Source organism: Mirounga leonina, unplaced genomic scaffold (genome assembly GCF_011800145.1).
Source record: "Mirounga leonina isolate KUSES-001 unplaced genomic scaffold, KU_Mleo_1.0 Mir_168, whole genome shotgun sequence".
Classification (NCBI taxonomy): domain Eukaryota; kingdom Metazoa; phylum Chordata; class Mammalia; order Carnivora; family Phocidae; genus Mirounga; species Mirounga leonina.
In genome coordinates, this window is record NW_023270426.1 from 69,273,782 (window position 1) to 69,283,721 (window position 9,940).

The following is a 9,940-nucleotide window of genomic DNA, read 5'->3' on the forward strand; positions in this document are numbered from 1 at the left end:
TCGCTCTCTCAAATAAATAAATAAAATCTTTAAAAAAAAAAAATAGGACATCAATGGGAGTGGCTTGCACTTCCAGGTCTGACTGGAGCAATAATGCATGAATTCCAGGGGTTATTGAGTCATCTTGTAAAAGAATGGGCCTAGAATATTTTCCTTCCAGATCTAGGTACTCTAGTGGAAAGACTGGAAGTATAGAAGCTTGGAAAGACATACAAAAGGTTATGCAAAGGATACCCTTAACTACAGAAAAGAATGATGCAATAGAGAAGGATCTTCAAAGAACATACAAAAGAGCTTCATGCCAAAGAGAACGAGAATCTGGCCATGCTGTACCAAGTAGATCCCACTAAGGCCAGATTAAGTCAGCCACAGACAAGGAACACTTTTACCATTATCTCTAATCCACCCCTCCCCTTAACCTCTATGGAGGAGCCAGAAACAGCATCATGAGCTAGCATGGAGGATCTTAACCTGAACTAAAGACAAACCAGTGTCTTTTCCCCAGTATTACTCTACGAATCCTGGGAGGTAAGTCGGGAGAGGAGATTTGAGTTTGTTGAAAGATTAAAATTTTTATTTACACTGGACAGAACATTTTGAAACTGAAAGATGAAACTGCTTTAAAAGATGAAAAAAAAATCACTGAAAGTACAGAAGATATTATGAAATGTTGACAAGAGAAATAAGGGAATCTGGGAGAGTGGACTATGGAAGTGACATGGGGGGAAACTAAAATGGGGGCAAAGCAATTTGCATATTGTATCATATGGAGACCAGGTTATTATATAAATGAGAACCATAAGTAAGGAAACTCGTAACAGAGCTAGTCTTGTTTAAGTACTTGGTATCCCCAGCCTCCAATCCCCTCTGTTCTCACCTAAGTCTCTAATCATTCCCTGGGCTATAAAAAACTTACATTTAAAACCACCATGTGTGTCAGTCGTCTCCAATACCCATCCACAGACCAGCACCAGTCCCTCATAAGGGTTTTTTATTGGGTCAGCCAGAAAAAAGAATAAAGAGGATATGGTATGCTTTATTTAAATGACTACAATATATTCTCCTTCCTACTTATTTTTAAAAACCAATTATTTTAGAAAATGATGATATGGAAGAGTAAGAGGAAGTTTTGCTTATTACTTTAAAAATAGTTTTGGTTAAAAATTAAAAATTGACATTTCTTTATCTAATACCATACCATTTTTACTGTTGTTTCACAAAGTCCACTTATTAAGGCTAAAATCCTCTAGTTAATATTTTCCATTTTCATTTTGCTGATTTAACAAATACACACACATACACTTAATGTGGTAGTATAAAAATGAAAAAGAAAAAAAAAAGCATGGAACAATGCTACAGATTTCAATGGTAACACCAATAGGCTATTTCTTATCTTCAAGATATAAACCTAAAGGTTAATCTCATCATGCAGTAAACTTATGTTCACTCTGTTTATTTCCTCTTTCATGAGATTCCCAACCTTAGTTGAACTATGCTCTAATACCACGTTACAGAATTCTCGGTAACATTTAAAGTTATCAGTTTGGTGTGCTCGCTTCGGCAGCACATATACTAAAGTTATCAGTTTGGTGAGTACTGAATACCATGTTTAGAGTGATCCAGTTCTCATTCCACAAAAACCATTTTACTTCAAGGAGAAATTCTGGTTAAAAATTCCTATGTCACTCTCCTATAACACATTACATTTTACCTTCACTTCCCAGATAAAATGACGTTTTTGTTCTTTGAACACGAGCTATGTAATTGATTATTGCAGAGAAAACTGAATCATACAGTGTGAATGAGTCACTTTTAAAAACAAACACCAAGTAGCTACAACTCCCATTTTTGTTTCCACCAGCATTTCATAACCAGTGACTGATGCCATTACGGCTTGTTTATGATGCTGGAGTGGGGATAGAGGAATCCAAATAAATAAATAATTAATTAATTAACTGGCATCTGTAAATGCATAATCTTTAATCAAATCCAGTTGTTCCTATTGTCCCATGGGTACATTATGTACTGTGCTTTGTCTCTTTTTCCTAAAGGGAATGGTTTACCTTCCCCCAGCCCCCAGCTACAATTTCTACATTGAATGACCAATTCCAGATTTCTTTTAAAAAGCTATCTCTGCCTATTCCAGTGTTCACTGACCTACTTCCCTTTAAGTCCTCAGTATTTGTAATTTGTGCCACACATAGATCTATATACATCAGGGACTGCTTTATGCATATTTGTGGGTTATCTCCACAACAACAAGGTGAGGTTTTGTTTTGGGGTTCTGTTTGTTTGGACAAAGAATGAAACATTGTCTTAATCCCCACAGAAGGCAGTTTAGCAGAGTAGAGAGGACACAGACTCTACAGTCAGTCTGCCAAGATCTGGATTCTGCCTGTAAACAAGTGCTAAGTGTGTGGCTTTAGACAAGTCACTTGACCTTTCTGAATCTCATCTTCCTTACCTGTAAGATGGGAGTTGACATAATTTCTTCTTAGGTTTGTTATGAAGTTTAAATGAACAACCTGATTAAAACACAGCAGAGTGCCTGACATATAAGAATCACCGCCCGAAGGCTTCTTTGTCTTCTTTCTCCCCATAGAGGCTAACGTAATATTGATGACTTAAGAGTTGTTTGGTAATTGCTGAATTCCAAATTTTATAGAGTCTGAAATATTTCACACGTTTGTTCAGTCTTCCCCACCCCACCCCACCCCCATCAGACCACTGCTATCCCCCCATCTCTACTTTGGTTTGAATTTGAGCTCAGCCTTCATTCATCCATTCTGTTGCTATGAGTATACATTTCTTCTCTCTCTTATCAAAAAGCTTGATCTTTTCCCCTGTATCTCTTTTTAAAAAGTTGGTAAGAGTTTGTGCCAGCTATTGGTTTATTATCTCTCAACTCCAGATTCACCCTTTTTGCTTCTTCAGTAAAATGGACATCGAACCTTCAAATATATATATATTTTTTTCCCTTTACCCACTGGCACCAAAGTTTCAACAATAGAGGGCACTGGGTGGGCATTATGGTCCCAAAGGGTTTTGCTTTCTAGTCCCCATACGCCTCCTTGGCACACACCTATACCGAGCTCCTGTGGGGCACAGAGGCCAGAGGCACTCGGTGGCCAGCAGCTTCCCCCAGCATTCACCAGTGGGCAGTTCCAGAGGCAGTCCATCAATGACACAGCCCCCTATGAAAAGCTTCCCTAGTTACCCATAGGGCAGGGTTCCAGCATATTCTGCTATAAATTATCAGCCATCCAGTGAGCTTTGGCTGTGCTTTCTCCATTTAGGTCTGGATCTCATCCCTTTCAGGAGGGGGAATGTGGAGTTCTTCCTTGGGGGCTCTGTCTCAGCCTTAAATTTATTTTTTTTTTAAGATTTTGTTTATTTATTTGACGGAGAGAGAGACAGCGAGAGAGGGAACACAAGCAGGGGGAGTGGGAGAGGGAGAAGCAGGCTTCCCACCAAGCAGGGAGCCCAATGTGGGGCTCCATCCCAGGACCCTGGGATCATGACCTGAGCTGAAGGCAGACGCTTAACGACTGAGCCACCCAGGCACCCCTCAGCCTTAAATTTAGTGACCGCTCTGTGTATGTGCTATATTCTTTGGAGTTTCTCATATTGAATCCCTCATTATTTCACTCTGTTATCATAAGTAATAACACTTTATATTAAATTTTCCCTCTTCAAATTATAGTTTCTGTCTCCTGTTGGACCTAGGCTGACACAGCCCTTATTTTAGCAATACATTCTAGATCATTATCTTTGCTTTATAAATGATATAAAATCATTAATGACAAGTATGAGATATTATATACACTGTATATACATAAGTAATATTTTCAAATGTTTAGAGAAAGACAATTCTCCAAAAGAAAATGATAGTCAATAAAAGCAGTTTAATTCTAAAATATGTAGCTCATTCAAAGGATAAAATAACCACCTCTATCTTGTATTTTCTATCATAAGTAGCCATTTTTTGAATACTAATCACTTGTGATTTTTAAAAAGTCATACCATCTTTTAATCAGAAGTTCAATTTTTTAATAAAAATTCCAAGTAATAAGCTATAGTCCTCATCAACCAGAGCAAAGGAATCAGATTCCAAGTGCAAATGAGTCCACAAAACATAGATTTCCTGGGTGCAAGGTGGAGAGAAAGGGAGGAGATAGAGGAAGAGCAGGAGGAGAAAAGTGAAGAGAACTGGGTCTCCTATTCTCAGTGAGAAAATGCTATCTGCTGATCAGAGCATCTCTTTGTTCCCATGTTCCTTGTATCTTGTTTTCTACAGTTTATTTGAAAGTTCTTTGATCTCACTGATATGAGGAATTCTTAATCTCAGGAAACTAAGGGTTGCTGGAGTGGTGGGGGTTGGCAGGCATGGGGTGGCTGAGTGATAGACACTGGGGAGGGTATGTGCTATGGTGAGCACTGTGAATTGTGTAAAACTGATGAATCACAGACTTGTACCTCTGAAACAAATAATACATTATATGTTTAAAAAAAAGGGGGGGGGCGCCTGGGTGGCTCAGTTGTTAAACGTCTGCCTTCAGCTCAGGTCATGATCCCAGGGTCCTGGGATCGAGCCCCGCATCGGGCTCCCTGCTCAAAGGGAGGCCTGCTTCTCCCTCTCCCACTCCTCCTGCTTGTGTTTCCTCTCTCACTGTGTCTCTCTCTGTCAAATAAATAAATAAAATCTTTAAAAATAAATAAAAAAAATAAATAAAAAATAAAAAGATAGTAGGAAGGGAAAAATGAAGGGGGGAAATCGGAGGGGGAGATGAACCATGAGAGACTATGAACTCTGAGAAACAAACTGAGGGTTCTAGAGGGGAGGGGGGTAGGGGGATGGGTTAGTCTGGTGATGGGTATTAAAGAGGGCACGTTCTGCATGGAGCACTGGGTGCTATACGCAAACAATGAATCATGGAACACTACATCAAAAACTAATGATGTAATGTATGGTGATTAACAGAACATAAAATAAAATTTAAAAAAAAAGTCCTTTCAAATAGGTTTTTTCATCCTAACAATACATAATGTAACTCTTTTTTGAAATTTCTGAAATAAAATTATATGTGAAGAAAACACTTGCTTTCATCTTATTTTTCTTGTGTGTTTAAGGGAACAGCAGGCACAAAGTATGGGCTGTATTGCTTTGTTGTTTTGTCTTTTTCCACCCATCATTTGCCACAGCAGCTCTCCTAAAAGTATATTCTTTGGCTTCTAAGTGTATTATTTGGAACCCACTGGCCTTTATGCAATGTGTTCATCCTTCTTTATCAAACATTCTTCTAAGTGCCAGGAAACGGCCAGGTAACTACTGTAAGGTGACGATGCTCCTAAGGTCAGAAAAAAATGAGGTTAAAGTGCAAAGTGGGTGGTCTAATCTTCTCTTAGAGGAAACGGGTATTACTTTTCAGAGACAGAGCAGTTCCAGTAAATATGCAATTAAAAAATCTTGCCTGAAAGCACCACAAAATATGCAGAGCCAGATACTGGAACAAATACACCAACTTACTACATATTGGTGTATTCAGATGGGTCTGAATATTCACTATCATATGTCTTTTAAATCCAACAGAATTCTGCTGTCACACAAGTGATCTTAGCTTTTATAAGGAAGAATGCATATACATACAAAACAGGCAGTATCAATAGGATAATAATGCTATTCCCAATCTATTTTCAGCCTCAAAATTCAAATCTCTTTAGTAATCTAGGGATACAGAATCACTTTTTAAAGCTTTAGCATTTAGGGGCACCTGGGAGGCTCAGTCAGTTAAGAGTCTGCCTTCAGCTTGGGTCAGAATCCCAGGGTCCTGGGATAGAGTCCCGCATCGGGCTCCTTGCTCAGCGGGAAGTCTGCTTCTCCCCTGCCTGCCACTCCCCCTGCTTGTGCTTGCTCTCTCCCTCTGTGTGTGTGTGTCAAATAAACAAATAAAATATTTAAAAAAATAAAATAAAGCTTTAGTATTTAATGAACCCATCCAACAAAACAGAAAGAAAATTATAAATACTTAAAAGGAAAGAAAAAATACTGAGAAAGCCCTCTCCTCACTTTACTCTGATACGTATGCTTTCAAACAGTGAAAAAGCACCTGAATAAGAGCCCTCATGACATGGACATGGTTCCCACTGTCTTGGGGAAAGGTACTGTCAGACCAAAAGAATCTGCCTGGGAATCTGATGGTTAACTTATTCTCCAACGTAACGGGTACTGAAAACATTAATTAAGCCACAAGCACTAAAAATGTCCTAAAAAGATATTGATTTGAAACTCAAACTTTTACTTTAAAACAGTACCCCAAAGAGAATAGTTCTATTCACAAAACAGCATAACACTTTTCTGCACATAGCGTTTTAACCTAACTTTGCAGATCAAGGGAGTCCCCACTCCACATCCACACACACGGATGGTGTATGTTGTTTATTTTAATGGATGTGTTCAAATATATCTTAAAATATCTCCACCTGGTGAAGATCCTAATGCCAAGTTAATATACAGACAGTATTTCACTTAATGTAACAGACCAGCTGTTATTATGGTTAAGTATTTTTGTCAGAAAACATGAAGTTAGATTTGAACAGAAGCTCAAAATAATAAAAACCACTTTAACAATACAAAATATACATTATCGATTCTCTGTTTACTGGGTTTTTATTGTTATTTTTCTGCTTCTCTGCATTTTAAGGCTGGAGTTCCTCAATGAATATTTATCAGGATTATTTCCAGAGTATTATTTGCCCACTCAGATACCTGACAATAAAACAGAGGGTTCAAGTCAGGCCACTTACTAGTCAGACTCAAATTCAACATGGCTCGTTCCAAGAGATAATAATTTTGAATAAAGGCAGGTAGCCATTATGAGTATACCAAAATCTGAAATTTGTATGAGCTATCCTGATTGTCAGCTACTTATAAGCTCCTACTACTATGTACTGAGTTGTAAAGCTCTGGATTGATACAAAAATGAATAATGCATTTCATGTTTAATTTCCATGTCAAGTACATTTGACTTGTGACAGTGACTAGCCTGTAAGTAGACAACAGTAACAGTGCCATGTTATTATAGAATGTTCCAGAAGAGGATGGGGTGGGATGTATCAACCTGTCTATGGAAAGGACATTTGAGTTGGGCATGCATATATATGTAGGAGCCCACTAGGCAAAGGAGGGGGTTCTAGCCACGAGGAGTAAGTATAAAAAGCCCTAAAACAAGTTCAAGAATTCAAGTGATTCCCAGAAGTTAGGTAGTTAGGACAGGAGTGTAGGGAGTGAGGTAATGAGACATAGGACGTGAGTTGGGAGAAACAGAGGAGAGGACATCATGGAAGCCCTGAAAGAGAAGCTGCCCTTTATCTATAAGGACCCCCAACAGATCACTCAGGGAGTCAATGACAATCAGATAAGAATGTTAAAATCAGCTAATTCAGACATCACAGTGTTTACAGCAGAATGAAGAAGGTCAAGGAGGGCAGTCTGGAAGCTCTCCTATAATCAATGCAAGATTTTGAGGGTTTAAATTGGCACAGTGGTGGATACTAAAGTAAGCAACAGATAGAAATCAACCCAAATGAATTTCCACCCTCTTAATGAACTAAGTATCCCAATATTACAGATGTATGGGGAAAAAAGGAACTTAGGGCAACGAGTGGGGGAAAAAAATGTATCCAAGAATTCAAAGAAAATATGACTACAATACTGAATGTATAACGTTTCATCGTCACTGGCATTAGTACAACCCCTAATACAAACTAAAGAGAATCCTATTTGTGCTACTTCTAACCCTACCAGTTTCCTGCAAAGGGTCAGTAACTTCCCTCCAGATTATTTCTCCCACAATTAAAACCAAGTTTTTTATCAAATTCACAAAGCAATATAACAGAAAAATAAATTTTAAAATACTATTAGCATTCAGGTTAATTAGTCACCAGTTTATTCAAAAGTAGCCCACATATTTCTAACACAAAATTATCTACATATAGGATATATTGTGTATTAGATTGTTTAAATTTTAATATCAAATTAAAATATTCCTGCTGAGTTACATCATTTTTGTCACATTCATCTTTCTTCTTGATTTGTTGATGAGTAATGAAAGATTGCTTTTTAGAAATACAGAGCTATTGAATTTGCAGACCATTTTATTTTTTTCTATCTTTTCTTCCACAATACAGAAATCATTTAAGTAAGTTACATCTGTAATGAGAACTGCCAATCAGGATTAAAGTCGTTTAGCCACCAGGTTACAGAAATTTAAAATCTACCAATCAAAGCTCAATATCCAACTTAATGGGATTCAAACTGCCTTATACTATAATTGGGAATGCATGAGGGCTATTTACAGAGAAATAAAAAATGAGTGTCTTGCAAGCTGAGTTAAATATGATTATAAATCTGCATCACTGAAAAAGTCTGTCTTTGTGTCAATGTTTTGACACAGAGTTTAGATGTCCACAGTAGCCCATGTTTTAAATGGAAATAATCCATGTAGGATAGCAATGTAAACACTGTATCCTATTCTCAAAATGATGCCACCTTTGAGTGCTCATCTTTTGAGAATTGCTCATCATGTTCTAGCTTTTGAAGGTCTAATATTTTATGACATTTTAAACATTTTCTCTTTAAACTAAACACATTTTTTTATATTTTTTATTTTTTATTCTTATGTTAATCCCCATACATTACATCATTAGTTTTAGATGAAGTGTTCCATGATTCATTGTTTGTGCACAACACCCAGTGCTCCATGCAGAATGTGCCCTCCTCAATACCCACCACCAGGCTAACCCATCCTCCCACCCCCCTCCCCTCTAGAACCCTGTTCGTTTTTCAGAGTCCATCGTCTCTCATGGTTCGTCCACCCCTCCGATTTCCCCCGCCTCATTCTTCCCCTCCCGCTACCTTCTTCTTCTTCTTCTTCTTTTTTTTTTTTTTCTTAACATATATTGCATTATTTGTTTCAGAGGTACAGATCTGAGATTCAACAGTCCTGCACAATTCACAGCGCTTACCAGAGCACACACCCTCCCCAGTGTCCATCACCCAGTCACCCCATCCCTCCCACCCCACCCCCCACTCCAACAACCCTCAGTTTGATTCCTGCGATTAAGAATTCCTCATATCAGTGAGATCATATGATACATGTCTTTCTCTTTTTGACTTATTTCACTCAACATAATACCCTCCAGTTCCATCCACGTCGTTGCAAATGGCAAGATCTCATTCCTTTTGATGGCTGCATAATATTCCATTGTATATATATACCACATCTTCTTTATCCATTCATCTTAAACGCATTTTTTTAACTTAAGCATTGTTGGCACATGCTACATTAGTTTCAGGTGTACAACATAGTAATTTCACAAGTTTATACGTTATGCTATGGCCACCACAAGTGTAGCTACCGTCTGTCACTATACAACACTATTATAATACCATTGACTGTGAAGTGTCTTTTATCCCTGTGACTTACTCATTCCGTAACTAGAAGCCTGTATTTCCCACTCCCCTTCACCCATATGACCCATCCCCCAAGCCCTCCTCCCTTCGCAACCCACCAGCTCTCTGTATTTATGGGTCTGTTCTGCTTTTTTGTTTGTTTCCAAATGCATTTTTTTATAAAGATTTTATTTATTTGACAGAGAGAGACACAGCGAGAGAGGGAACACAAGCAGGGGGAGTGGGAGAGGGAGGAGCAGGCTTTCCGCTGAGCAGGGAGCCCGATGCGGGGCTCCCTGGGATCATGACCTGAGCCTAAGGCAGACGCTTAACGACTGAGCCACCCAGGCGCCCCCCAAATGCATTTTTAATATTCAAATGATCAAAGGATTTTTATGTGAGTACCACACCCATCACCACCAATAACAATTTTCTGATTTTTTTCTATCATTGTTTTATATTTTAAAGCAAGTACCTGAGATTGATTAA